The sequence below is a fragment of the Muntiacus reevesi genome, chromosome 17 (assembly GCF_963930625.1).
Source record: "Muntiacus reevesi chromosome 17, mMunRee1.1, whole genome shotgun sequence".
In the NCBI taxonomy this organism is placed as follows: domain Eukaryota; kingdom Metazoa; phylum Chordata; class Mammalia; order Artiodactyla; family Cervidae; genus Muntiacus; species Muntiacus reevesi.
This window is the reverse complement of record NC_089265.1, coordinates 61,400,486-61,425,257: the sequence shown is the minus strand read 5'-3', so window position 1 is coordinate 61,425,257 and position 24,772 is coordinate 61,400,486. Positions and strand designations below refer to the sequence as shown.

Genomic DNA, 24,772 nt, shown 5'->3' with positions numbered 1-24,772 from the left:
CTTGCTTTTAGAAAGTTGCTCAGCCCCCACCTAAATCATTTCCTAATCTCCAAGTAGTCAAGACACACAACCTCACTTCCAGGACAAGGAAGCACAATGCCAGCTTGCAGGATGTACAAAAAGAATCCTAGACCCTAAAACTTGAGAGGTGGGGGGGGGTGGATCTGACCAGTGTTCGAGTTCAAAACCCTTAACTTATAAATGCAAAAATGTTAGTTACTGAGACATGTCCAACTCTTTGCAACCCCAGGGACTGTAGCCTGCCAGGCTCCTCTGTCCATGGGATTTCCCAGGCAAGAATACTGGAGTGGGTTGCCATTTCCTTCTTCAGGGGATCTTCCTGACCCAGGGATTAAATCCACTTCTCCTGCTTGGCAGGTGGATTCTTTACCACTTCCCAGGCTTCCCACAGGAGAAGGCCATGGCACCCCACTCCAGTGCTCTTGCCTGGAAAACCCCATGGACGGAGGAGCCTGGTAGGCTACGATCCATGGGGTCACTGGGAGTCCGACACGACTGAGCGACTTCACTTTCACTTTTCACTTTCATGCACTGGAGAAGGACATGGCAGCCCACTCCAGTGTTCTTGCCTGGAGAATCCCAGGGACGGGGGAGCCTGGTGGGCTGCGTCTACGGGGTCGCACAGAGTCGGACACGACTGAAGAGACTCAGCAGCAGCAGCAGCAGCAGGCTTCCCACCTGGGAAGCCCAGAGTTTCCTGTGCGTGAACTCACGCCAAGTCGCTTCAGTCGTGTCTGACTCTTCGAGGCCCCATTGACTGTAGCACCTGTATGCTCCTCTGTCCATGGGATTCTACAGACAAGAATACTGGAGTGGGTTGCCATTTCCTTCTCCAAAGGATCTTCCCAACCCAGAGATCAAACCTGCATTTCCTGCGGCTCCTGGATTACAAGTATATTCTTTACCACTAAGCCCCTGGGAAGCCCCAGAGTTTACTCTACTTTAAAAATGATGAGTGGGTTTCGGATGAAATGAATCTAGCTGCCTCCTATTATAGAATCTACTTCCCTCTGACCTCTGCCATCTCGCCAATCTTGGTACATTAACAACTGTACATTCATCTCTTATGAAAGACCATCACAAGTCATCTGTAAAGAATTCCTTTTGTCTCTGCCTTCAGAGAGGAACCATGTGAAACCAGCAGGGCCACACGGGACCTTCCTGGAAGAGGCTCCCCTGCACCAAGCCCACCACTTGTCTGCTGATTATAGAGAAACTTCAGCTTCCTAGGCCCTCCCCGAGTTCCAAAGAGTAAATTTAATCATAGAAGTGAAAAAATGCAAAAAAAGAAAAAAGAAAAATCGTCAAATAAAGCAAAATAACAAGTTTAGCCATTAAAGTTAAAGACCTTTAGTACCTCCTCAAGGGCTACAGATATTACTTTGAGCCATGTCCTTTGAGCTGTTTTGAAAATATAAAAACCCCCACCAGGTGGAAGAAGTTAACTGTATGCTGCCCATAAGCACATAGATCCAAGACTGGTTGGAATCAGAAGGTTGATGATGTTGACTCCTGATTCTCATCACCAACCAATAAGAAGAATGTCCATGAGCTGATCACATGCCTCACAACCCCCTTTCCTTACCTGTCTTTAAAAATCTTCCCCTGAAAGCCACTGGGGAGTTTGGGTCTTTTTAAAAATGCATATATATTTATTTTTAATTGAAGTATAATTGGCTTACAGTATTGTGTGGGTTTCTGCCAAACATCAACATGGTTTGAGTCCTCTGAGTCATTCAGCAAATTCTCATTGGCTGTCTGTTGTATATATGTTAATATATGTGTGCATGTTACTCTCTCCAAACATCCCACGCTCTCCTTCCTCCCACCCCCACTGTGTCCATAAGTCTGTTCTCTATGTCTGTCTCCACTGCTGCCCAGCAAATAATTTCATCAGTGCCATCTTTCCAGACTCCATATATATAATATTAATCACTCCTTAAGCACTACCTACCGGGACTCCTTGCTTGGGACCCTGCAATTAATGCTTTACTTTCCTTCTCGACAACTCAATGTCAGTAGATTGGCTTTGCTGCATGTGGGCAGGTGGACCCAAGTTTGGTTAGGTAATGCAATTGGACCTGACCAGTTTAAGCTCTGAAAACAAAGTGTAAGGTCTCTTAGGTATATGTGTCTCTTTTGAAATCTACTGTCAAATGTTAAAGCTATCTAAATTCCACCAATTTTTTGGACCCCATAGTCAAAACATAAAACGTAGAGTTATTTTGGGGTGGGCTACCTTCAAATTCTGCACTCTTTGATCTCACCAAATTTTGTTCATCAGACATCAAAGATGTCACACAACAGACCTCCATTTAATAATAATAAATTCAGGGAACAAAAAGAGGTTGATGCTTTCTCATGCTTACTTGCAGCAGAGGGACAAACCCACCTAAACTGCCATGCAGTTAACACAAAGAGTCAGATGCATTTATGCCCCCAAAGAGCAAGACTCCTTAAATCAACCAGGAATGGTGTCTGCCTAGTTATTTAGCTTTGCAGAATGCTGGGCCAGGTTTAACAACCAGATCAAACCAAGCCAAATTGGTAATCAAGTTTGTGAACCGTCGCCACCAGGGAGATTTCTTGCTATAAACAAATGGAAATAAGAAAAGAGAAGACTCAAATGTAACAAGAATGCATATTCCAGAGGCTGTGGTGCTGCTTCTTGGCTAATGAATGAAATGCCACCATAATCTTGTTCAATGAAAGTAAAATCTTTGACCTAAATCATCTTTTCTTTCCAATGTTAACAACTGCTATGCCAAGATCAGGTAAACCCTTTTCACCGCCTCTCTACTCCAAAGAAGAACTCAAGAACATCCACTCCCCAACTTTATATTGGACCCCAGGCTGATACGTGTAGAAGTAGCATTTTCTCAGCTCCACCACTGCCTAGGGTGTGGTACTAAGCTGACATTGTCTGTTGCAAGTCACAGTTCTTTTGTCTACAAAACCAGTTTGATAAAATGTGCTCTGAAGTTTGGAGTACTAACTGAGAAAAATGTCTGAAATGGAAGCCACCCATGGCCTACCTATAGGTAAATGCTCCAGAAGTCACGGCTGCAAGGACTACGGCCGTGGTTGATATTGGGTTATTATTGCTGCATCTGGCAGAGACAGCTCATCTGTCAGACTCTGCAAGCTGTTCTTCATATTTTTTCTGAGCTTCAATATCCAAGCACTTGCCTGTGTGTGCTCAGTCGTGTCCAACTCTTCGTGACCCCATGGACTGTAGCCCACCAGGCTCTTCAGTCCGTGGAAATTTTCCAGGCAAGAATCCTGGAGTAGGTTGCCATTTTCTGCTCCATAATATCTATGACATCCAGGTAAACTGGAAAGGAACATCACTTTCTACATTCACTATAATTCCAACATTATAATTGAAGCCAACAAGTAAAGTTGATATTTATTTTAGCATAACTAGGAAATGAACTTATTTCCTAAGGATGATATTTAATTTTTTTTAATTTTCCTTATAAATTATTACTTCTTTCTGAAGTACTCTGTTTATTGAATACAAATTGTATTTCAGATTGGTGATGATAAGGCTCTACAACAAAAGGGATTTCTCTTTTTGTTTTATTGAAATTTAAGACAGAATACTCTTTGAGAAATACTTCAAGTGAGAATAATCAATGCTAATAGTCTATGAATAGAGGAGCTTAAGAATTTACTGTTTACAATTTCTTAGATCTGCATACAAAACATTCACTACATGTGATTTTAATCCTAATCAATATTTGGATTGTATGTATATACGTATGTATACATACATGTGGGCTTCCTGGTGGCTCAGATGGTAAAGAATCTCCCTACAATGCAGGAGACCTGGGTTCAATCAATGATTTGGGGAGATCCGCAGGAGGAGGGCATGGCAACCCACTCCAATATTCTTGCCCACAGAATTTTCATGGACAAAGGAGCCTGGTGGGCTATGGTCACAAAGAGTCAGACGTGCCTGAGCGACCAAGCACAGCACACACATGGCTGTACCCACGTGACTATCTTAGATCATTCTAGTTTTAGGAAATTACATTATTTTGTCGTATATAGAACTATCAATAGTTCCTTTACAGATAAATAAAATATACATTTCTTTAGGATACAGAAATTTAAGTGAAATTAATTTGGAGTAGAATGTATCTCTAGGAACACCCCACTCTGCAATCTGGGGTTTATTACTGAACTGATCTCATATTTTTTACTACACTGACATTACTCTTTTTTAAACGTGGCACAATCTATCATTATATAATTTTGCTTTCATGTTTCCAGAACAGACATAAATGTGCAGGCCAAGCACAGAATGTCAGGAACAAAGGCCTACTCTTGCCTTGTCCTGAAAAGTAACAAAATGAAGCTTGTAGGAATAAGATTCTTTACCAGCTGAGCTACCAGGGAAGCCACTGGAGCGGCGGCTGTGTGGTGCTGGAGCGACTTTGAGGAGATATCCCACTTCCAAAGACAAAGGAGAAGCCCCAGCAAGATGGCAGGACGGGAGCAATTGGGTTTAGTCAAACCGCATAACCACCAGAGGCGCTCAGAGGGCTCACACAGACCTTGTGCGCACCGGGACCCGGAGACCCCAGAGACCGAGCCAGACGGCTTCTGAGCGTCTCCTGCGGAGGGCCGGGTCGGCGGCGGGCCTCTGCGGGGGCAGGGGCTCTGGGTGCAGTGGGCCTGGGTGTGGCCTGAGCCCCCTTGGAGGAGGTCAGCATTAACCCACCACAGAGCTCCCAGAACTCACACAGGACGTGGAAACAGACTCTGGGTGGGCACAAGCAGAACCGTGTGCACCAGACCCAGGAGAAGGGAGCAGTGACCCACAGGAGACGGACCCAGACCTGCCCGTGAGTGCCCGGGAGTCTCTGGTTGAGGCGTGGGTGGGCGGTGGGCTGCTGCAGCATTGAGGGCGCTGCCATTATCGTCATCACCTCCGCCATAGTTTGGCATCAGGTCAACAGCAGGGAGGGGACACAGCCCCAACCTTCAGCAGAAAATTGGATTAAGGACTTACTGAGCATGGCCCTGACCGTCAGAACAAGACCCAGTTTCCCCCTCAGTCAGTCTCTCCCATCAGAAAGCTTCCATAAGCCTCTTATTCTTCTCCATCAGAGGGCAAACAGACTTAAAACCACAATCACAGAAAACTAACCAATCTGATCAAATGGACCACAGCCTTGTCTAACTCAGTGAAACTATAAGCCATGCCATGTAGGGCCACCTAAGAAGGATGGGTCATAGTGGAGAGTTCTGACAAAACGTGGTCCACTGGACAAGGGAATGCAAACCACTTCAATATTCGTGCCTTGAAGACCCCATGAACAGTATGAAAAGGCAAAAATATAGGACACTGAAAGATGATCTCCCCAGGTCAGTAGGTGCCCAACATGCTACTGGAGATCAGTGGAGAACTAGCTCCAGAAAGAATAAAAAGATGGAGTCAAAGCAAAAACAACAGCCAGTTCAGGATGTCACTGGTGATGGAAGTAAAGTCTGATGTTGTAAGAGCAATATTGCATAGGAACCTGGACTGTTAGGTCCATGAATTGAGGCAAATTGGAAGTGGTCAAACAGGAGATGACAAGAGTGAACATCGACATTCAGGAATCAGTGAACTAAAATGGACCGGAATGGGTGAATTTAACTCGGATGACCATTATATCTACTACTGTGGGCAAGAATCCCTTAGAAGAAATGAAGTAGCCATCATAGTCAACAAAAGAGCCCAAAAGGCAGTACTTGGATCTCAAAAGGCAATCTCAAAAATGACAGAATGATCTCTGTTCATTTCCAAGGCAAACCATTCAATACCACAGTAATCCAAGTCTATGCCCTGACCAGTAATGCTGAAGAAGCTGAAGTTGAACGGTTCTATGAAGACCTACAAGACCTTCTAGAACTAACACCAAAAAAAAATATGCCCTTTTCATTATAAGGAACTGGAATGCAAAAGTAGGAAGTCAAGAGATAACCTGGAGAAAGGGGCAAATTTGGCCTTGGAGAACAGAATGAAGCAGGTCAAAGGCTAACAGAATTTTGCCAAGAGAATGCACTGGTTATAGCAAACACCATCTTCCAACAACCCAAGAGAATACTCTACACATGGACATCACCAGATAGTCAATACTGAAATCAGACTGATTATATTCTTTGCAGCCAAAGATGGAGAAGCTCTATTCAGTCAGCAAAAACAAGACTGGGAGCTGACTGTGGCTCAGATCATGAACTCCTTATTGCCAAATTCAGACTGAAATTGAAGAAAGTGGGGGAAACCACTAAATCAAATCCCTTATGACTATACAGTGGACGTGACAAATAGATTCAGGTGATCAGATCTGATAGAGAGAGTGCCTGAAGAACTATAGATTGAGGTTCATGATATTGTACAGGAGGCAGTGATCAAGACCATCCCCAAGAAAAAGAAATGCAGAAAGGAAAAATGGTTGTCTGAATAGGCCTTACAAACGGCTATGAAAAGAAGAGACATGAAAGGCAAAGGAAAAAAGGAAAGATATTCCCATTTAAATGCAGAGTTCCAAAGAAAAGCAAAGAGAGCTAAGAAAGCATTCCTCTGTAATTAATACAAAGAAATAGAGGAAAACAATAGAATGGGAAAGACTGGAGATCTCTTCAAGAAAATTAGAAATACCAAGGGGACATTTCAGGCAAAGATGGGCACAATAAAAGATAGAAATGGTATGGACCTAAACAGAAGCAGAAGATATTAAGAAGAGGTGGCAAGAATACACAGAAGAACTGTACAAAAAAGATCTTCATGACCAAGATAATCATGATGGTATCTTCACTGACCTAGAGCGAGACACCCTGGAATGCAAAGACAAGTAGGCCTTAGAAAGCATCACTACGAACAAAGCTAGTGGAGGTGATGGAATTCCAGTTGACCTATTTCAAATCCTAAAAGATGACTGTGGAAGTGCTGCACTAAATGTGTCAGTAAATTTGGAAAACTCAGCAATGGCCACAAGACTGGAAAATGTCAGTTTTCATTCCAATCGCAAAGAAAGGCAATTGCAAAGAACAATTAAACTACCTCACAATTGCACTCATCTCACACCCTAGTAAAGTAATGCTCAAAATTCTCCAAGTCAGACTTGAACAGTAAGTGACCCATGAACTTCCAGACGTTCAAACTGGATTTAGAAAAGGCAGAGGAACCAGAGATCATATTTCCAACATCCACTGGATCATCAAAAAAGCAAGAGAGTTCCAGAAAAGACATCTACTTCTGCTTTATTGACTATGCCAAAGCCTTTGACTGTGTGAACCACAACAAACTCTGGAGAATTCTTCAAGAGATGGAAACACCAGACCACCTGACCTGCATGCAGGTCAAGAAGCAACAGTTAGAACTGGACATGGAATAGCCTCAGATATGCAGATGACACCACTCTTATGGCAGAAAATGAAGAACTAAAGAGCCTCTTGATGAAAGTGAAAGAGAAGAGTGAAAAATTTGGCTTAAAACTCAGCATTCAGAAAACTAAGATCATGGCATCTGGTCCCATCACTTCATGGCAAATAGATGGGGAAACAATGGAAACAATGACAGACTTTATTTTCTTGGGTTCCAAAATCACTGCAGATGGTGACTGCAACCATAAAATTAAAAGACTCTTGCTCCTTAGAAGAAAAGCTATAACAAAACTAGACAGCACATTAAAAAGCAGAGACATCACTTTCCCACAAAGGTCCGTCTAGTCAAGGCTATGGTTTATTCCAACAGTCATGTATAGATGTGAGAGTTGGACCATAAAGAAGGCTGAGTGTTGAAAGAATTGATGCTTTTGAATTGTGGTGTTGGATAAGACTCTTGAGAGTCTCTTGGACTGCAAGGAGATCAAACCAGTTAATCGTAAAGGAAATCATTCCTGAATATTCATTGGAAAGACTGATTCTGAAGCTCCTATACTCTGGCAATCTGATGCCAAGAGCCAACTCATTAGAAAAGACCCTGATGCTGGGAAAGACTGAAGGCAGGAGGAGGAGGGGACGACAGAGGATGAGGTGGTTAGATGGCATCACCGACTCAGTGGACATGAGTTTGAGCAAGCTCCAGGAGTTGGTGATGGACAGGGAGGCCTGGTGTGCTGCAGTCCATGGGGCTGCAGAGAGTTGGACACGACTGAACAACTGAACAGCAACAACAACTAAGAACAAACCTTGTTTCACAAAGTTTTCAGTTTCCACAAGCACGTTCTTTCACTACGCATGAAAGTGACTGAAATCTGTGGTTTGGGGTCCACTCACATGCTATAACAGTGCTTCCAAAATAATTTATTTAGAAATTGATGACATTTCTGAAGAGCTTCTAAGTCCCCATCGAGTTTGCTTAGCAAGCGCATCAGTGGCGTCTAAACAATCATGAAGAAGAACAGGTAAGAGGTTTCCTGCTGGGCCAACATCTCTGGTGTAATGTGAGTCATCACAAGTTTGTGTTGAATGACCTTTAACATGCCTATAACGCATTCATTATTTTAAGTTTGAAGTATTTGTGTCTTATGAAAGACTTTTATGAATTCTTCATTTCAAGATGTGAGAGGCACTGTTTATAGAAATAGGTCTCAACACATTAGAAATAAATGAAGACTGTCTCTACTCTGTGCCACTAGGAATCCAGGCATCCGTAATTCAAGCACACTGTTAATTGCATTTTGCACCCCTGAGGTAGGGGCCAGATGTTGCTGGGATGAAGAAGGTGCACAGGAAGACCCAAGTTCTAATTCTGACCTTTTTTTTTTTAACTGCTGGACTATGAAGGTCTTAGACAAAACCTTTTACATTCCCAACTCTCAGCTTCTTCATGAGTAATGTGTGAATAGCAATAAGTATTATTGTTCAAAATAATAATACTTTGTCCATGTTATTTCCAGACTCTCACAGACCACAAAAATGTATACTCAAATGATTTCCTATAATTGGGCCATGAAAAAGTTGCACTCAATAGCTTTAAAACAAATGTTCTTGTTAATTATGTTTAGTATCTTCATGAACTGCAAAATAACTACACTATTTATACATGAATAAAATTGAGGAAGGTATCTCCTCCTTTCACTTTAGTTTTATCAAATGAGCTGAAAATTCAGTAGCATGGTTCATGATGTCAGATATGTGATCTGGACTGATTACTCACTCCTTGAGACTTCAGTTCATCCAAAGAAGGGTGCTTTGTGCCAGAGGAACTCTGAAGTTTTCCCTTGTGTAGATACATTTACCTCAACACATTCCAGAAAATAAGGGAATAATCTCTGCTTCTGCTTGATTAAGCAAACATCTACCTAAAGTACACTTAAAACATTTTCTTTCCAGACATTTATATAATATATCCTGCCATGAAAATGTCAGGTTGGATAAATGTGTTGGGAAAAGTATGTGTGTGTGCGTGTTCAATTGCTTCAGCATGCCCGACTCTCTGTGACCCCATGAGTGGTAGACTCCACTCTCCTCTGTCCATGAGATTCCCCACACAGGAATATTAGAGTGGGTTGCCACGTTCTCTCCAGGGGATCTTCCTGACCCAGGGATCAAACCTGCACCTCCTGCACCTCCTGCATTGCATGTGGATTCTTTTATCCACTGAGCCACCTGGAAAGTCCAGGAAAAGTATGCACTTAATCCATATTTTCAGTTTTGGTTTATAGCCCCTTGGTGGAAGCAAGTCACCAAGCAAAAAAACAAAGCAAAAACAGAGCAAAAAGAAACGGCCATCCCCATGGGTCCCACCACCTTCTCCTGCAGCAGGAGGGAACCTAGCTGCCCCATAGCGGAGCGCAGCTACACCACACAGGAATCCACAGCGTCTGGGCCTGGAATAATCAAAACCCCAGGGCCAATGCAGGTATGTGAAATGAAGTCCTAAATGCTACCTTTAATTGACATGCTTTTGTTAACCACTGTATTGTTTAAACTGCAATGTAAGAATTAAAGAACTATCATTGAAATCAAACATTTTTCAAACACATTGCTAAAGTTACAGGTTTTTACTGTTTTCTCCCTCATGCTTGAAATATCAATCTAGGATGAAAGATGGACTTCCCAGGGGGCGCTGAAGAACCACCTGCCAGTGCAGGAGGCACAAGAAATGAGGGTTCAATCCCTGGGTCGGGAAGATCCCCTGGAGAAGGAAATGGCGACCCACTTCAGTACTCTTGCCTGGGAAACCACAGGGACAGAGGAGCCTGGTGGGCTGCAGCCCATGGGACCGCGAGCATCGGACATGATTTAGCAACTACGCCCCCAGGAGGAAGACAAGTCGCCTTCCCACGCAGCAGAAGCAGGGCCAAGCTTCCGACACTCTTCTTTCCGGATCTTTCTAAATGCTTGGGAGAAAGCACTCTAGAAGACATTTGGAAACATGCTTGGGAGGGGGACAAAGGAGTTGAAAAGAGATTGTGAAAAAGCCAGGAAAAATTATTTCCAGTGACATTAAGACCATATTTTTAAAATCAATGTGTTGTTATTGAAAACAGTGCCAGAACACTGCAAATAAAACTACACGTAATTTGATACATGGGCACAAATTTAGTTTTGACAAATAAACTAGCTTCCAATATTTCAAGAGTAACGTACAAGAATAAAATGTAGTTAGTGTTATAAGGGATGCCTCAAATCAGTATTGGATGGTGTGCATTCTCTATTGGCAGCTTCATGGAATTAAATAAAGTAACAAAATTAAAGGAATTGAAGTATTTAACTCTGAGTGTAGATCATTTTGAGACTATTGGGATAATAGCACTAACCCAGTGGCCTGCTATATACATTGAAAATAGGAATATGTAAGTTGGGTGATTTCTATAGAATTAGGAAGATTTCCATTAAGAAGTTCTGCTGACTTAAAGTGATACCAACATGAGTCTAGTTCAACATTAAAATACTTCAAATGGTAGGGAATGGGCCCAACTGCATGCCACCCCCAAATTTATAGGTTGAAATCCTAACCCCCAGTATCACAGACTGGGACTGTGTCTGAGGAAAGGATCATTAAAGATGTGACTAGCAGTAAAATGAGGCCATTAGCATCAGCCCTGATTCGATCTGACTGGCGTCCTCACCAGAAGAGGAAGTCTGGACACAGAGGGCTCAGGGAGGCCTGATGGGTGGGGAGACCAGCGGTTGTGAGCACACACACGAAGGCGGCGTGTGCTAGCCGCGCACAGAGGTCCCAGGAAAACACCCCTGTCAACACCTAGCCTGGGACTGCTAGCCACCAGAAGCGCGAAGACACTGATTTCTGTTGTTTAAACCACCTGAATGCGGTGTTTTGTGACCGTAGGTGGAGCAAAACAACACTCTCAGCTCCTGGACTGGGCTCCGGGGTCTTGCTGAGTGCCTGGGATCAGTGGGTCCCGCATGGACTTCTTATTTCTACAGGAGTGCGAAAAATATGCAAGAAACGCGAGACTGTTCAGTTCTATGCCATATACTTCACAGAGGAGACTGAAGCACAGAGATGTTAATGTCATTTATGAATTCTTCTCCCACTGGCATATCTTGAAGGAATATTTTTCTTCTCTACCATATCTATAAATCAGTGTTTTCTAAAACAAATCTCTTAAACTTCCTAAAAGCTTATTCTTTATCAAATTTCACTTTAGTTGCAAGAAATACTGAAAATCTTTAACAAGTAAAGCTAGAAATTTCAGCATTTCAAAACCATCACATTTCTACAAACCTTTAACATACATATGACACTCCTTGGCTGCCTTTGAAAATCAGCCCATGAAGGTTACGATACTTACTGTCACAAGAATGTACATTCTGTTAGGGTTCTCTCTCTCTCCTCTGTTCTCCCTCCCTCCTCTTCCCTTTCTCTCTCCCTTTCTCCCTCTCTATTCCTTTATTACTTGATGGTTTAAAAGTGGAACAATGTTATCTGGGTTAATGAGCCAGATAGATAATGTAATCCTGTCTATGAATTATTTTCAAAATGATAAGTATTTTATGTTCTATTATTCTAATTATGCTTCTTTAAAATTCATGACTTTACATCTATCTTTTGTTTATGAAATTTTAGAAATGGACCTGAAACAATAAATCACTATATATTGTGTCCAAAAACAGAAAAAAAGAAAGAAAAGAAAAAGAGTCCCAAGGTGGCGCTAGTGATCAAAGAATTCACTTGCCAGGTAAGGAGACTCAAGAGACAGGAGTTTGATCCCTGAGTCCAGAAGACCCCGGGGAGTCGGAAATGCCACCCACTCCAGTATTCTTGCCTGGAGAATCCCATGGACAGAGGAGCGCCGTGGGCTACAGCCCATGGGATTGCAAAGAGTTGGACACGGCTGAGCAACTAAACATACAACATACAGACAATCCTCAGCAGTGGGATAAAAATTCTTCCATTCAAAATTTTCTTCTCAAATCAGAATATTTAGATTTATCCTACACTGTGTTTATAAGAGAGACATACTACAAGATTTTGTTGTTATTTCTGCAGAAAAATAATAACACATTCGAAGTGCTTGTCACAATTCTGTTTTCAAAGGAAGTGTTAACTTAAGTAGGATTTAGCCAAATATGTTTAAAAATGTGTCAAGATCAAACAGCTGTTTTTAAACTAATTGTACATTTAAAGCTGTTTTGGTAGTTTTAATGACAAAATAGAGGGTTTTTTTTTTTCTCAGCATTTTAAATCTGAGTCAGCGATACAGTTAAACCAGAATGATTAGGGTCATATTTACTGTAAGTGCAAAATTAACTCTTACACAAGAGGAGTTAATTTTAAAACAGGATACAGAAATATATATTTGAAAACGAAGTTAAAGCAAATGTAAAATAAGTCGTTTGCAACATATAACTGTGATTTTATAAGAAAAGTACAAGTCTGTGAGGGTGTCAGAAGAGAGGTGAGACAATTTGCCACGGGTTTCCCACATTTCTGCACATCCTAAGAGAAGCACCAACCGCCCTTCATTCCCAGCTCGCTCTCCAAGGATGTTTACATAGAAAACAGCCTTGTAAGATAACGTCTTCTTCCAAAGCAAAGGACAAGCACAGTTACCTCCCAAAAGATTCTGGTTCCCTGAGATCTTGCAACATAACCCGCTGTGCACGCCGACACCCACCTGGGCTCACCCCGTGGCCTCTGTGACTCAGCGTGAGGGAGAACCAGGCAGATATTCTGACCCTCGTGCCGCCTGCGGTGCCTGGCGAGGAACCAAGCAGGAAACAGAGACCTCCGTCTCCGGCCCAGGGGTCTCGCGTCTTCTACGGCACCCACGAAAACGGCAGGTTAACATGCAGCAACCAGGGCGAAGGGTCAGACACGCAGAAGTTCTGGATGGAAAGACTAAAGTTTATCTCCCAGGAGACTTACTAGAGAATGTGTATGAAACTGCCTGCAACGAAATAATCTATTTAATTCAAGTCGCTGTGGAAATGTTTATATATTTTAACATATTGATCTGCCATTTTATGTTTCTGCTCTTTTTTTTTCATTGATGCATGATTAGAAATTCTCCTTTGCTTCCTTTTAAAAAATAGTATATATTACATTGATTTTTTGATAGAAAATAACAATAAAAATATAGTCTATGATCTCACTAGTCAGAAAATCCATGGTGATATATAAAATAAGCAATAGACACTGACATGCCTGCCTAGAAAACTCAAATAATACAGAAAAGCGTAAAGAATGAAGAAGCCACTCTTTCATCCAGCACTAAATATAACCATTTTTTATAGTTTATTATGGGCTTCCCGGGTGGCTCCGCAGCAAAGAATCCGCCTGCATTGCTGGAGACTCAGTTTCTATCCCTGAGTCGGGAAGGTCCCTGCAGGAGGACGTGGCAGCCCACTCCAGTATCCTTGCCTGGAGAATCCCATGGACAGAGGAGCCTGGCGGGCTACAGTCCATGAGGTCTTAAAGAGTCAGACAGGACTGAAGCGGCTAAGCAAGGCATGGCATACTATATTATTTGTACAGTCAGATCTTTATCATTTCAAAATGCTTATATCAATACTTCAGTAGGCTTTGATGATCTTATATTTAAACTCAGAGTATGTTTTATACTTGCTAAGTATGCAGATTAATCTGTGACCTTGTGATTTCATAGTCACAGGAAATGATGGCATTATTCTTCAAACAACTGCTAGTGTCAGGAAGCAGACTTTTCCTCTGCCAGCTTGGGTTTAGTAATTAGGGGCCTGCAAATTAAAATGACAAAAGACCAATTAACAAGGGAAAAAGTTTATTCATATATATGGGAGCTACCAAGAGAAGTAACCATCTCACTGTGTCCTAGTGGAGTGCTTCCCATGAATGAAGCCCTGAGCCAAGCACGAGTGCTTGTATCAGTTCAGTTCAGCCGCTCAGTCGTGTCCGACTCTGCGGCCCCATGAACCGCAGCACGCCAGGCCTCCCTGTCCATCACCAACTCCCTGAGTCCACCCAAACCCATGTCCATTGAGTTGGTGATGCCATCCAACCATCTCATCCTCTGTCGTCCCCTTCTCCTCCTGCCCTCAATCCCTCCCAGCATCAGGGTCTTTTCAAATGAATCAGCTCTTTGCATGAGGTGGACAAAGTACTGGAGTTTCAGTTTCAGCATCAGTCCCTCCAATGAACACCCAGGACTGATCTCCTTTAGGATGGACTGGTTGGATCTCCTTGCAGTCCAAGGGACTCTCAAGAGTCTTCTCCAACACCACAATTCAAAAGCATCAATTCTCCGGCACTCGGCTTTCTTTATGGTCCAGCTCTCACATCCGTACATGTCCACTGGAAAAACCACAGCCTTGTCTTTATAGTCCAGCTCTCACAACCACACAGAGCTTACATAACCTCACCTAATTGTCTCAATGACATAGTCTTTCTCACCTAAACATGAATTCAATCAGTCTGACTGTCTGAAATGCAAGGAGGAATTCACTGATGTTTCCTAGTTTGTAAAGAAAATTGCTTATTACTTTTCTTCTGGATTATTTTGCAGACATTAGACTGAAGTGTTAGAAGAAAATTCCCCATTTTAGTTTAGGAGATATTCCTTTATTTTTATCAAGTTTTAGCTATAAAAATCTCAGAAATGCAAGTATAGTATAATGTAGTATAATATATTGTTTACAAACAAATAAAAGCAAAGATTTATCTCATTCATGAATATGCTAAAAAAAAACAAGATAACAAAACTAACGATTCAAACCTGACACCTGACTACTACAGGTAGTACAAATGGTTAAAGGTCTAAAGGTCTACAGAAGACAAACGATAAAAAAGACAATATGATGAATGGCACGGAATTTATAGACATTGAGCAAACTCTGAGGTGTGACCTGAAATACACCAGAAACGGCCACTGTCGCTCAAAATAACTGTTCTACTCCTCCTAAGGAGTCACATGGCATTAAATACTGATTTACTGTGATTCTCAAAGACTTTTCAAACTTAAGAACTGTCTTTCTGAAACAGAACAACACTTTGCGGCATTCTTCTAAGTCAGGGTCTCTCATCCGTTTATCCATCCAACAATATTATTGGACCACATTTGCCAGCAGGCCTCGTGCAAGGCTTTGCAAAGGATGGGGGAGACAGAGAAAGAGTTTTCCTAGGAGAGCTCACATTTTCACCTCCTTTATTCTCAGCTGAGAGCAACTGGCACTGAAGGAGTGGGAGAAAATGTTGATGTCTGAGTTGGCAAGAGGGAAATGACAGGACACTTTCTTTGACTGCCTTACTCTTCTGCCCTGGGCTAGCTCTGTGGACAGAACATAAAACATGTGGAAGGTCTGTGCCTGAGTGAGTGGTTTCTGTACGGACTATTTCTAAGACAGCGTTCTGCTCTTACAATTTCTCACTTTTATTGTATAACTGTCTCTGCTCTGAGTACATTTCAGAGAAAAATCTTAAGTGAGCATTCAAGTAAAGCAATAAAAATGTACTGCAGCGTGATCAAGTGAGTATTTAAGCGATTTATAATTACACCTCTAACATATAAAATGCTCCACACTTCACAGGTTGGGCTTGTTAGGAGGCAGATAAATTCATGAATGCATGCAGTCTCTATTATATTTCTGTCCTGAGCTATTTTTCTTAAAGAATTTTATAGCTGCTTACAGGGTGATTTTAAGAACAATTTCAACTATTTTTTTTTCTCATTTTAAATACTAACTTCAGCTATTGTAGGAATATTCAAAGATAGAATTCTCCTGTTCTTCTGCCTTGAAGAAGCTTTTAATTTGTGTTTTTGAGTATGCTATGTATTGAAAGTAATACAAGGGTGGTAGATGTCCTGATAGAAGGATGGCATTTTCAGTTCCCTATGCGCTTCTCAAAGGTTTAAGTAAGCACAGAGGAGCCGCTCACTGCCTCGGTGCTTCTATGCAAGCTCTGCCTGTCCCATCACTGAGTGCCCATCATCCTTCTGCAAACGGGCCGGCGGTTTACAGGCCCCATGGGGTCTGCGTCTCGGCTTCAAAGCTGGACCCATTAGCGGGGCCCTGAGGGACCACATGAGCTGCCCGCAGAGTTCTACCTCGGCCCAGGAGAGTAAAGAGAGAGACTGAGGGCAGTGACCCTCACAGCAGAAAGCGAACAAGGACTGAAGAGCCTCCTGATGACAGTGACAGCGGAGAGTGAAAAGGTTGGCTTAAAGCTCAGCATTCAGAAAACTAAGATCACGGCATCCATCCTATCACTTCATGGCAAATGGATGGGGAAACAGTGGAAACAGTGGCTGACTTTATTTTTCTGGGCTCCAAAATCGCTGCAGATGGTGGTTGCAGCCATGAAATTAAAAGACACTCCTTGGAAGGAAAGTTATGACCAACCTATACAGCATATTAAAAAGCAGAGACATTACTTTGTCAGCAAAGGTCTGTCTAGTCAAGGCTATGGTTTTTCCAGTGGTCGTGTATGGATGTGAGAATCGGACTATAAAGAAAGCTGAGCACCGAAAAATTGATGGTTTTGAACTGTGGTGTTGGAGAAGACTCTTGAGAGTCCCTTGGACTGGAAGGAGATCCAGCCAGTCCATCCTAAAGGAGATCAGTCCTGGGTGTTCATCGGAAGGACTGATGCTGAAGCTGAAACTCCAATACTTTGGCCAACTGATGCGAAGAGCTAACTCATTGGAAAAGACCCTGATGCTGGGAAAGATTGAAGGCAGGAGGAGAAGGGAATGGCAGAGGATGAGATGGTTGGATGGCATCACCAAATCAATGGACATGGGTTTGGGTGGACTCAGGGAGTTGGTGATGGACAGGGAGGCCTGGCGTGCTGCGGTTCATGGGGTCACAAAGAGTCAGACACAAATGAGTGACTGAACTGAACTGAACTGAGGGCAGTGAGTACCCTCAGCAGTGCAGCCTCTGGACTCCCTCCCTGGGGGTAGTGATGGGTGCCCATGCACCAAGGCCCTTGGAGCCTTTTCTGCCCATGTTTGCCATTCATATAAACTTAGTGAGGCAGCGATGAATTTATGGAAAGGACAATATTCTTTTTTTTAAGTCACAAGAACTAAGAATTCCTGACCTCTTGTGATTCCGACTTGGGTAAATCTCTTAATCCCCATGCACTTCCAATTTCTTGTACAGAACAGAGGCTAGCAGTGACTCCCTGACGACCCCTGCCAAGGAGGGAAGACGTATTGGCGCTATACATATAATGAAAAACTACCCCAGAGTTCCATGGCCAACAGTCTGTAGAACGAGGCAAGGCAGAATAAAATTTTGAGCCAACTCTAAGAGATAGTGAAGGACAGGGAAGCCTGGCAACCTGCAGTCTGAGGATGGCAAGGATTCGGACACAGCTTAGTGGCTGAAAGACAACAGCAAGAATAAAGACAGTGGCAGAAGGAACAAAAGCAGAAAGACAAGGCGCTCTTTCCTTCTGCACCATACTGGATGCACTGAGGAGTCTGAAAAATGCGCGTGGCTGGGTGTGGATGAGCCCAGTGCGCACCATAGAAGCCTCAGCTGGATGTCTGGGATTTCAATGCCATATCTCCACTAACTAATAGGAAGTCAGTCTCCTCTCCCTAACTTTCAGAAGACTAAGGATTGGACATTTTGGAACGTTCCTGTGCAATAGCAAAGTCTTGCTTTTCTCACCTGAAGAAGGAAAATAAGGTTGAAAATGAGAATGAAGAGTGGAGATGCTTGGATTGTAAATTGTTTTAAGTTCCCTAGTTCCCTGCCGCCTCAACACAAACAGGCGGTGGGTGTCCACCCAGGGGACGCGGTGGGCCAGCGTGTTCAGGCCGGTTCCCGCTACAATATTTCCCTTTTGCCCTCCTCTGACTGTGACCCTGGGCTTCCCAGGTGATGCAGTGGTAAAGAATGTGCCTGCTAACACAGGAGATGCAAGAGCCGCAGGTTGGACCCCTGGGTCAGGAAGATCCCCTGGAGGAGGAAATGGCAACTTACTCCAGTATTCTTCTTAGAGAATCCCACAGACAGAGGAGACTGGTAGGCTACAGTCTGTGGAGTCGCAAAGAGTTGGACACAATTCAGTGACTGAGCACACACACTATGACTTAGACATTCCAGGCAACAATGAAATCTCCTCGAGCCTCCCTTTCTCCTCCAAGACGTGCCTGAGGTCCTCTCTCTCACTCCCCACAGGGAGGCGGCTGCTGTGTGGTGAGGTATGCCCTGCCTCCCTCTCAAGCATCTGTGAGTATAATAATCCCTTTAATTTCTTTTGTAGAAATCTTGCAGTGGTCCTTTAAGACCCTACACGAGAGACTTACTCCTTCATTTACAATGATACTGGCAGCAAATGGAATTTTAATTCCAAATATATGCAGTTTTGGAAAGCTACATTCCTTTCTACACAGACTACCTAGACGGTTCTGTTGGCTCCTAGATACCTAATAAGCTATTAGAGAGTCTGTTTCCTGGACATTCGCTCACGATAGCTCAGCTTCTCAGGCCCCATCTTTATTTTTATTTCCCCCGTTAACCCCCAGTGCTCATGACCATCAGCCATGGTTTATGACTAATAAAATCCTGTTGTGTAAAATGCACTAGAGTGGGGACCATGGGGATTCAGGCATGAGAAGCCACCCTTCTGCTATATCCTTTTAAACCAGTGAATAATTTTGTAAACAGGGATTACAAGCTGTTGGGGACGTCAGTTATGCACAGGCAGACATGCAACTAAAACTATGCAAGTGTATGCCTCAGGCTGTTTTGTGCTTACAGCTTATTTTTTAAAGGCATTTTGTGCTAAGTGAATGCAATATAACATGTAATTTTGATATGTTTCATGAAAAGGACAATCATACTTCCCACTGTTATCATTTAATCAATATGAAAAGAGTTAGTTTGACTTTTGCTCCATTTTGAATGTGATTTTGAAATCTCATTCTATTAAATCAGGTGAACTATAGAACTATGGTACATTACTGTATCAGCAATTCAGAAATCATCAATACAGTTTGAATTTCAACCTGTTCCAAGAGGATTCAAGTGCATCACAATGTCCAGGGGCTGTAAAAATTTGCTTTTGGATGTATTAACCATATGCTTATCTCATATACTACTTTTTAGACTTAGAATGAATGATTTTTATGAACTAGAAAATTATTCTGCAAAGATTAGCAGAACTGTCCTTGCCTTTTAAGCATCACTCTGGTGATCTGGCACTAAAAACAAGAAGAAATTTGTATCAACCCTGTCCCCCACTATTGGTTAAGCCAGAATAATCTCTGTACTCTATGAATCACTTCTTTTAATAAAGCTATCTGATGAGGCAGCAGCAGCTTACAGCCAGAAAAGTGATAAATACTTCACTCACAACATTTACAAAGAGTAACCGGTGAGGAAACATGCAAGGCAGAGACCAATGAGAGAGCTGGGCACTCAGGGACACGCAGGCTGGCGACGCGGGAGACAAAACTAGCATCACATGGCCCCTGACTCGACACTCGAGGGAACCACAGCAGATGCGTTTGCTGGGAAATCAGGCAATGCTCAGAGGAGAAAGAGGCCACAGATTTCTGACTTTAATCACGAGGAGGAATTTAAACTACTACCAGGAGAAGAGGAGCACTTCCGGTAAAGGGAACCTCCATGCAAAGGCCACGACGTGGAATGAGGCAGAGTGCTCTCAGGACAAGCAGGATGCTGGGCAGAACTTCCTGCTTCTACGCAGCTGAAGCATAGGAAACGAGACGGCTGGGAAAGAAGAGCCTGCATCAGGGCCACACTGTGAGGGCCCCAGAGTGTCAGAGAAGGATCAGAGGAAGGAAGGGAGATCGCAGCCCCAAGAACAGACCAGGAGAGAGGGCACTCAGGAAAGCACAGAGTGGGACAGAACACCCCCACTTTTCTAGGGGAAAATGCCTCTCCCGGCCCCACAGGGTTGGGAGGCAAGGCTAGGGGATTTGCTTCAGGACACAGAACAGGGATCTATTGCTAAAGACTGTATCTGAAATGAAGGAAGCTAGTCATCAGTAATGAGTTAAAACAGAGACCATTTCATTTGGAATTAGAATTCCAATCCTTAGAAGGTGCTATAATAAGCCTGGTGGCTCAGATGGTAAAGAATCTGCCGGCAATGCAGGAGATCTGGGTTTGATCCCTGGGTCGGGAAGATCCCCCGCAGAAGGAAGTGGAAACCCACTTCAGTATTCTTGCTTGGGAAAGCCCTTGGAGGAGCCTGGGGGGCGACAGTCCCTGGGGTCTCAGAGTCAGACACGACTGAGTGATTAACACTTTTGCTTTTCTGTTTTTAGAAGGTGCTACATAAAGATGCTGGTTCGTGTATCTTCAAAAACAACAGTCAGGTTTTGGTTTTGCTTGTTCTCCCTGCTTTCTAACCAGCCACAATGAAATCAGGGTGAGGGTAGATTTCCCCGTAACAGCAACTCCACTCCCGAGGGAGAGACAGGAGCAGGATCTCACCTCCTTGCCTGTTTGTGGGTCACACAGACTCTCAGGAAGGAGGCGAGTGCCCTCAGAGACTTCCGCAGTCCTGAGCCCTCCGCCTTCTCCAGCCTGAGGTCAGAGAGGTGAGCTGTCCCCCTGTCCACACGGGGAGACAGCCCCTGTCCCTCCTGGGGAGTCTCTCCTGGAAGAAGCCCTGGGTTTGGGGCCATGGGTGCCTCCCTGTGGCACTAGGGGCTCCTCCCAGCATTTGCTGGCAGCCTCTGTGCCGGAGCTCCTTAGAGTCACTGGGCTGGGGGACATGACCCACAGGAATGTGTCCTTTAGTGAGTCCATGAAGTGGCAGTGCTCAGCCGAGGCTGTTAGAACCACAACAGGATGGCCTCCAGGAAACGTCTGATAGCAAATGGGCAAGTGTGATACTTCCAACGTGGAGTGAAGGCTGCCTTAGAACCCCGCATGTTTTTCTATTTACAGTACTTCTGTCACTTCCTGAACAAGTACTGGCTTGGGAGCATTGTCAGAGCCCTTGAATTTTGTGGGGGTGTGCAAGTATGCTGGGTCCCATTTACAGCAACATCTGGAGAAACCAACACCACCTTCAACAGAGGGAGCAGACCTGGGTTTGAAGGAAGCATCTCCAGTCATACAAGGTCAACGGGTTCTCTGAAAAACTGACACGTGTGGTTTAAAAGGCCCTTATAGACACTGCAAGGGGTGTTCTGGTTTAAAAGGTCCTTATAGACACTGCACAGGGTGTTCTGGTTTAAAAGGCCCTTATACACACTGCACAGGGTGTTCTGGTTTAAAAGGCCCTTATAGACACTGCACAGGGTGTTCTGGTTTAAAAGGCCCTTATAGACACTGCACAGGGTGTTCTGGTTTAAAAGGCCCTTATACACACTGCACAGGGTGTTCTGGTTTAAAAGGCCCTTACAGACACTGCACAGGGTGTTCTGGTTTAAAAGGCCCTTACAGACACTGCACGGGGTGTTCTGGTTTAAAAGGCCCTTACAGACACTGCACGGGGTGTTCTGGTTTAAAAGGCCCTTACAGACACTGCACGGGGTGTTCTGGTTTAAAAGGCCCTTACAGACACTGCACAGGGTGTTCTGGTTTAAAAGGCCCTTACAGACACTGCACAGGGTGTTCTGGTTTAAAAGGCCCTTACAGACACTGCACAGGGTGTTCTGGTTTAAAAGGCCCTTACAGACACTGCACAGGGTGTTCTGGTTTAAAAGGCCCTTACAGACACTGCACAGGGTGTTCTGGTTTAAAAGGCCCTTACAGACACTGCACGGGGTGTTCTGGTTTAAAAGGCCCTTACAGACACTGCACAGGGTGTTCTGGTTTAAAAGGCCCTTACAGACACTGCACGGGGTGTTCTGGTTTAAAAGGCCCTTACAGACACCGCACGGGGTGTTCTGGTTGAGTGAAGCTGCTTTTTATTCCAGCAGTGGCTAGGGTATGTTTTTATTTTCATTTTAAAAATATAGGAAAAGACAGGCAAAAATTACAAAATGCAAAAATGCACACCTCAGCACATATTGAAAAAGATGTGATATTTTAAAAATAAAGGTGAGTGATGTGAGCTAGGCAACAGATGAAGAAACTGGAGGCCTCGTTTCTCCATAGAAGCATTAAGTGAACTACAAGAAGCAGACGAAAACAGCATTGCATTAATGCTGCAGTTCAGTCGCTGAGTCCTGTCCAACTATTTGTGACCCCATGGACTGCAGCACACCAGGCTTCCCTATCTTTCACTGTCTCCTGGAGTTTGTTCAACTCATCTCCATTGAGTTTGTACTGCATTTAACCATCTCATTCTCTGTCACCCCCTTCTCCTCCTGCTTTCAATCTTTTCCAGCATCAGGGTCTTTGTCAATAAGTTGACTCTTCCCATCAAGTGGCCAAAGCATTGGAGGATCAGCTGCAATATCAGGTTTTCCAGTGAATATGCAGGGTTGATTTCCTTTATGATCGACTGGTTGATTCTCCTTGCAGTCCAAGGGGCTCTCAAGAGTCTGTTTCAGCAACACAATTTGAAAGCATCAGTCTTTCAGTGCTCAGCTTTTTTTATAGTCCAGTTCTCATATCCATACATGACTACTGGAAAAACATAGCTTGGGCTATATGGACATTTGTCAGCAAAGTGGTGTCTCTGGTTTTTAATATGCTGCTAGGTTTATCATAGTTTTTCTTCCAAGGAGCAAGCATCTTTTAATTTCATTGCTGCAGGCAATGTCTGCAGTGATTTTGGAGCCCAAGAAAATAAAATCTGTCAGTGTTTCTACTTTTTCGCCTTCTATTTGCCATGAAGACATGGGACCAGGTGTGATGATCTTAGTTCTTTGGATGTTGAGGTTTTAAGCACGCTTTTTCATTCTCTTCTTTCACCCTCATCAGGAGGTTCTTAGTTCCTCTTCGCTTTCTGTTATTAAAGTGTTATCATCTGCATATCTGAGGTTGTTGATATTTCTCTAGGCAATATTAATTCCAGCTTGTAATTCATCCAGCCAGCATTTCACATGATGTACTCTGCATATAAGTTAAATAAGAAGGGTGACAATATACAGCCTTGATGTACTCCTTTCTCAATTTTGAGCCAGTCCATCATTTCAAGTCTGGATGCTTCTTAGCCTGCATACAGGTTTCTCAGGAGACAGATAAGGTGCTCTGATATTTACATCTCTTTAAGAATTTTCCACAGTTTGTTGTGAGCCACACAGTCAAAGGCTTCCCAGGTGGCTCAGATGGTAAAGAATCTGCCTGCAATGCGGGAGACCTGGTTCAATCACTGGCTTGGAAAGGTTCCCTAGAGGAGGACATGGCAATCCACTCCAGCATTCTTGCCTGGAGAGTCCCCATGGACAGTGGGGTCACAGAGATGTGGACATGACTGAGCGACTAGGCATAAGAAAGCACACAGTCTAAGGTTTTAGCCGAGTCAATGAAGTAAAAGCAGATTTTTTTTTAACTCCCTTGCCTTTTTTATGACACAATGAATGTTGGAAATTTGATCTCTGGTTTCTCTGCCTTTTCTACATGTAGCTTGTACATCTGGAAGTTTCCAGTTCATGTGCTACTGAAGTCTAGCTTGAAGGATTTTGAGTATTACCTTGCTAGCATGTGAAATGAGTGCAATTGTGTGGTAGTTTGAACATTCCTTGGCATTGCCTTTCTTTGGGACTGGAATGAAAACTGACCTTTGCCAGATCTGTGGCCACTGCTGAATTTTCCAAATTTGCCAGCATATTGAGTGCAGCACTTTCACACCATCATCTTTTAGGATTTGAAATAGCTCAACTGGAATTCCATCACTTCCACTAGCTTTGTTCATAGAAATGCTTCCTAAGGCCCATTGGACTTCACATTCCAGGATATCTGGCTGTAGGTGAGCGATCACACCATCACGGTTACCTGGATCATTACAATCTTTTCTGTAAAGTTCTTCTGTGTATTCTTGCCGCCTCTTCTTAATCTCTTATGCTTCTGAAGTCTGGCCATTTCTTTCCTTTATTATCTTTGCATGGACAAAGGTTAAGGGGTTACAGCTGGGGTTAGGGTTAGGGTTAGGGGTTAGGGTTAGAGTATCTCTAATTTTCTTAAAGAGATCTCGAGCCTTTCCCATGCTCATTTTCCTCTGCTTCTCTGAATGGTTCACTTAATAACACCTTCTTATCCTCCTTGCTCTCCTCTGGAACGCTCGTCTTTCTCTTTCTTACTTACGTGTGGAATCTAAAACTTACAAGAAATTAGTAGTTATAACAAAAAAAGAATCAAGCTCACAGATACAGAGAAAAGATATGTGTTTTCCACGGCAGGGGGGCAAAATAGGAGTGGGGAGTGGGAGGTATAAACTATTGATGTAAGATAGGCTACAAGGATATATGCCACAAAG

General features: G+C 43.4%; 1 protein-coding gene across 1 annotated transcript in view; it reads right to left on the bottom strand.

The window, feature by feature from the left end:
• Nucleotides 1-24,772, bottom strand: part of LOC136148444 (contactin-associated protein-like 3) — a 216,414-nt gene that overhangs the window by 114,417 nt on the left and 77,225 nt on the right. The gene's annotated exons all lie outside the window — the stretch shown is intronic.